Source organism: Hordeum vulgare, chromosome 6H (assembly GCF_904849725.1).
Source record: "Hordeum vulgare subsp. vulgare chromosome 6H, MorexV3_pseudomolecules_assembly, whole genome shotgun sequence".
Lineage (NCBI taxonomy): Eukaryota > Viridiplantae > Streptophyta > Magnoliopsida > Poales > Poaceae > Hordeum > Hordeum vulgare.
Genome location: NC_058523.1, coordinates 428,108,955 through 428,114,419, shown reverse-complemented (window position 1 = coordinate 428,114,419; position 5,465 = coordinate 428,108,955).

Here is a 5,465-nt window from a genome sequence, read left to right as displayed (position 1 = left end):
AATGGCGAAGAAGAGGACCGCATTCGTAGCGGCAAGCACAAAGCAGTCGCCGATGGAGATGGGAACGGCACTCGGAAGCAGAAGCAGAAAGCTCCGTCTACTCCGCAGGCAGAGGCAGCAGTCGTTACCAATGCCAAGTTCAAGGGAAAGGGGAAGGCTCAGTTCACCCCCAAGAAGAAGCAGTTCGGAAACCCCATCCTGGACCAGCCGTGTCCGATTCACACGAAGATGGATGAAGAGGGCAACGCCATATATCCGAAGCATACCACACGGCAATATCGCCTCCTGATCTAGGGGTTCGGCGAAGGGAAACCGAGTGAAAAGGGCAATGAACATGATGAGGAGGACAAGGAGGATCCGTTCCCTCAAGTCCATGCAACACTGATGATTTTTGCTGACGTTGAGAGGAAGAGTCGACTGAAGCTGGTGAATAAGGAGGTGAACATGGCCACGCCGACCAACCCGACGTTCCTCAAATGGTCTCAGACTGCGATCACCTTTGACCAGTCGGATCATCCAGCACACGTACCCAACCCACGGAGGCAGGCTCTGGTCGTCGACCCGGTGGTGGAAGGAGTCCGACTGTGCAAAGTCCTCATAGACGGCGGCAGTGGTTTGAACATCATGTACGCTGACACTCTCAAGGGGATGGGCATTCCGATGTCCAAACTTAGCAAGAGCAGCATGCAGTTCCATGGAGTCGTCCCTGGATGAAAGGCCAAGTCACTCGGCCAGATCGCGTTGGACGTCGTCTTCGGCTCCGACAAGAACTTCTTCAAGGAAAAGTTGACGTTCGAGGTGGTGGACTTCCAGAGTGCTTCTGGGCCGCCCGGTGTATGCGCGTTTCATGGCCCGTCCAAGTTACGTGTACCTGAAGCTGAAGATGCGAGGCCCGAAAGGTGTGATCACTATCACAGGCAATCGGCAGCGGGCCGAGGAGTGTCTGCAGCAGGGATCGAGGATCGCCGATCAGCAGATGGCTGTCCTCGAGCTTGACGAGTACAAGAAGACATTCGACCCCGCTGACTTGATGCGTTCGAAGAAGCCAGCTTCGGAGTCCGCATTCCAGTCGGCGGGAGAGACGAAGAAGGTCAGCATCCACCCGACGGACGACACCGCTGCCCCAACGAACATCTCCACCACCCTCGATCCTAAATAGGAAGCCGAGCTCATTCAATTCCTCCGTGAGAACTGGGACATCTTCGCATGGAAGCCCTCTGACATGCCAGGTGTACCCAGGGAGTTGGCTGAGCACCGACTTCATGTGGATCCCGCCGCTCGGCCTGTCTGAGAACGCATGCGTCGGTCCGCCGCGCACAAGAGGAAGGCAATCGGAGAAGAGGTGGCCAAGCTTTTGGCAGCCAACTTCATTCGCGAGGTACACCACTCCGAGTGGCTCGCCAATGTTGTCATGGTGCCCAAGAAGGAAAAGTCGCTCCGAATGTGCATCGACTTCAAGCATCTCAATAAGGTTTGCCCGAAAGACCATTTTCCGCTCCCCCGCATCGATCAAATTGTCGATTCGACTGCGGGGTGCGAGCGTTTGTCATTTCTTGATGCCTACTCGGGCTATCATCAGATCCGTCTGTATGGCCCCGATGAATTAAAAACAGCCTTCATCACCCCATTCGGGTGGTTCTGCTACATCACTATCCCATTTGGTTTGAAGAGTGCAGGAGCAACCTTTATGCGCATGATCCAAAAGTGCCTCCTCGACCAGATCGGTCGGAATGTGGAGGCGTATATGGATGATATCGTAGTCAAGTCACGCAAAGGTTCCGACCTGCTGACTGACTTGGTAGAAACATTCGCCAACCTTCGTAGGTACGATATCAAGCTCAACCCAGCCAAGTGTTTATTCGGCGTTCCCAGCGGAAAGTTACTCAGTTTCTTCGTTTCTGAACGAGGGATCGATGTCAACCCCGAAAAGATCGGGACCATCGTCCGAATGGAGCGGCCGGTCAGAATACACGATGTTCAAAGGCTTACAGGTTGCCTAGCGGCTTTGAGTAGGTTTATCAGTTGACTCGGCGAGAAGGCGCTTCCTCTGTACCGACTCATGAAGAAATTAGATACTTTCGAGTGGACAGATGAAGCCCAAGTCGCATTCGGCGACCTCAAAGTCCTACTTTCCACCCAGCCGGTTTTTACTGCCCCGCTCAGTAAAGAGCCCCTTCTTCTGTACATCTCGACTACAAATCAAGTCGTCAGCACTGTTCTCACAGTCGAACAGGAAGAAGAAGGCGAAGCATACAAGGTTCAGCGGCCAGTGTATTATGTCTCCGAAGTCCTGACTCCTTCCAAGCAGAGGTATCCCCACTATCAAAAACTTATCTACGGGATTTACATGACTGTGAAGAAGGTGGCTCATTATTTCCAAGACCACTCGGTGTCTGTCGTTTCTGATGCTCCGTTGTCGGAAATTCTCCACAATCAGGACGCATCGGGTCGAGTGGCGAAGTGGGAAATGGAGATGTTGTACTGCGACATCAGGTTCAAGGCCAAGAAAGCTATAAAGTCTCAAGCTCTGGCTGACTTCATAGCAGAATGGGTAGAACAACAGCAACCGACCCACATCTACTCGGCTCATTGGACAATGTTCTTCGATGGGTCCAAGATGTTGAATGGCTCCGGCGCTGGCGTTGTGATCATATCGCCAAAGGGTGACAAACTCAAGTACGTGTTGCAGATACACTTTGATTCCTCCAACAACGAGGCAGAGTACGAAGCTCTCCTTTATGGACTGCACATGGCCATCGCACTCGGCGTCCGTCGCCTGATGGTCTATGGCGATTCGGATTTGGTGGTTAATCAAGTGATGAAGGAGTGGGAAGTCAGGAACCCCACCATGACCACATATTGCAATGCGGTGAGGCAGCTCGAAAAAAGTTTGAAGGTCTGGAACTCCACCATGTTCCGCGACTGAAAAACCAAGCAACTGATGAGTTGGCAAAACTCGGATCCACTCGGAGACCAGTCCCGAGTGATGTATGCCTCGAGCACCTCCACCTTCCCTCAGTTAAAGAAGATCCTTTCACAGAGGAACCAGTACAACCAAAGAGCTCGGCAGATCCGACTGAAGTCGAAGTCCCTGCTGTGGTTGATTTGATCATGGAGATTCTTGCTATCATCCTCGATTGGACTGTGCCGATCGTTGCATGCATCCTGAGGCAAGAATTACCAGAAGACGAAGTCCAAGCCAGACAGATCGTCCGCAGGTCAAAGTCGTTCACTGTCATTGATGGCCAATTGTACAAGGAAAGCGTTTCAGGCGTCCTTCAACGATGCATCTCCCCTGAGGAGGGACAGTTAATCCTGGAAGAAATTCACTCGGGAACCTGCGGTCATCACGCCTATTCAAGAGCAATCGTCGCCAAAGCATTCAGAGCTTGCTTCTTCTGGCTGCAGGCGAACAAAATGGCGAAAGATATGGTCGACCGATGTGAAGGCTGTAAGTTCTACTCTAACAAGTCCCACAAGCCAACATCTGCGTTGAAGACAATCCCTCTTGTTTGGCCGTTTGCAGTATGGGGATTAGATACAGTCGGTCCATTCAGGACAGGCCAAGGGGGATTCACACATCTGTTGGTGGCAGTCAACAAGTTCACAAAGTGGATTGAAGCCAAGTCCATCAAGAAGCTCGACGCCCTAACGGCCATCAAGTTTGTCTGGGACATCATCTCCAGATTCGGGGTACCTCACAGCATAATCACTGACAACGGAACAAACTTTGACTCGGACAGATTCAAAAGTTTCTGTACAGGCCAAGGTATCCGAGTGGATTTTGCATCTGTGGCGCATCCCCAAACAAACGGGCAAGAAGAGCGGGCGGATGGACTTATTCTGCAAGGTTTGAAGCCTCGACTCCTGCGAGAAGTGGGACATGCCGCCGGCGCATGGGTCACCGAGCTACCTTCGGTGCTTTGGGGTCTCCGCACAACCCCAAATAGATCTACAGGGCGATCCCCGTTCTTCCTCGTTTATGGAGTAGAGGCAATCCTTCCGAGTGACTTGCTTCACAAAGCTCCACGAGTTGAACTCTTCTCTGAAGCTGAAGCTGAGCAAGCAAGGCAAGACAGAGTGGATCTTCTAGAGGAGGAGCGCGAGATGGCACTGACACGCTCAACCATTTACCAACAAGATCTGCGGCGCTTTCACATGCGACACGTCAGGAGTCGTACATTCCAAGCAGGCGAGCATGGAACGGAGATCTCCTGAAGCGCTTCTACACGTGACCGTCGACTGAAGCAATGTAAAGAACAAGTATCGTTGAAGTAGTACAAAGCAGATTGAGTTTTTGCAAATTCAAAATACTTCCGTGGTCGCAGACTCCTGTCTCAAAAAAAAAACTTAGTTGCGATCAAGAATCGCCTAAGTACAAACTTTCTCCTAGTGTGCACTAAACGTCGCACTCGGGGACTTAGCTGCGATCAAGAATCACCTAAGTACAAACTTTCTCCGAGTGTGCACTAAACGTCCCACTCGGCGACTTAGCTGCGATCAAGAATCGCCTAAGTACAAACTTTCTCCGAGTATGCACTAAACGTCGCACTCGGGGACTTAGCTGCAATCAAGAATCGCCTAAGTACAAACTTTCTCCGAGTGTGCACTAAACGTCGCACTCGGGGACTTAGCTGCGATCAAGAATCGCCTAAGTACAAACTTTCTTCGAGTGTGCACTAAACGTCGCACTCGGGGACTTAGCTGCGATCTAGACTCGCCGAAGTACAAACTTTCTCCGAGTGTGCACTAAACGTCGCACTCGGGGACTTAGCTGCCATCAAGAATCGCCTAAGTACAAACTTTCTCCGAGTATGCACTAAACGTCGCACTCGGGGACTTAGCTGCGATCAAGAATCGCCTAAGTACAAACTTTCTCCGAGTGTGCACTAAACGTCGCACTCGGGGACTTAGCTGCGATCAAGAATTGCCTAAGTACAAACTTTCTCCGAATGTGCACTAAACGTCGCACTCGGGGACTTAGCTGCGATCAAGAATCGCCTAAGTACAAACTTTCTCCCAGTATGCACTAAACGTCGCACTCGGGGACTTAGCTGCGATCAAGAATCGCCTAAGTACAAACTTTCTCCGAGTGTGCACTAAACGTCGCACTCGGGGACTTAGCTGCGATCAAGAATCGCCTAAGTACAAACTTTCTCCTAGTATGCACTAAACGTCGCACTCGGGGACTTAGCTGCGATCAAGAATCACCTAAGTACAAACTTTCTTCGAGTGTGCACTAAACGTCGCACTCGGGGACTTAGCTGCGATCAAGAATCGCCTAAGTACAAACTTTCTCCGAGTGTGCACTAAATGTCGCACTCGGGGACTTAGCTGCGATCAAGAATCGCCTAAGTAAAAACTTTCTCCGAGTGTGCACTAAATGTCGCACTCGGGGACTTAGCTGCGATCAAGAATCTCTTAAGTACAAACTTTCTCCGAGTGTGCACTAAACGTCGCACTCG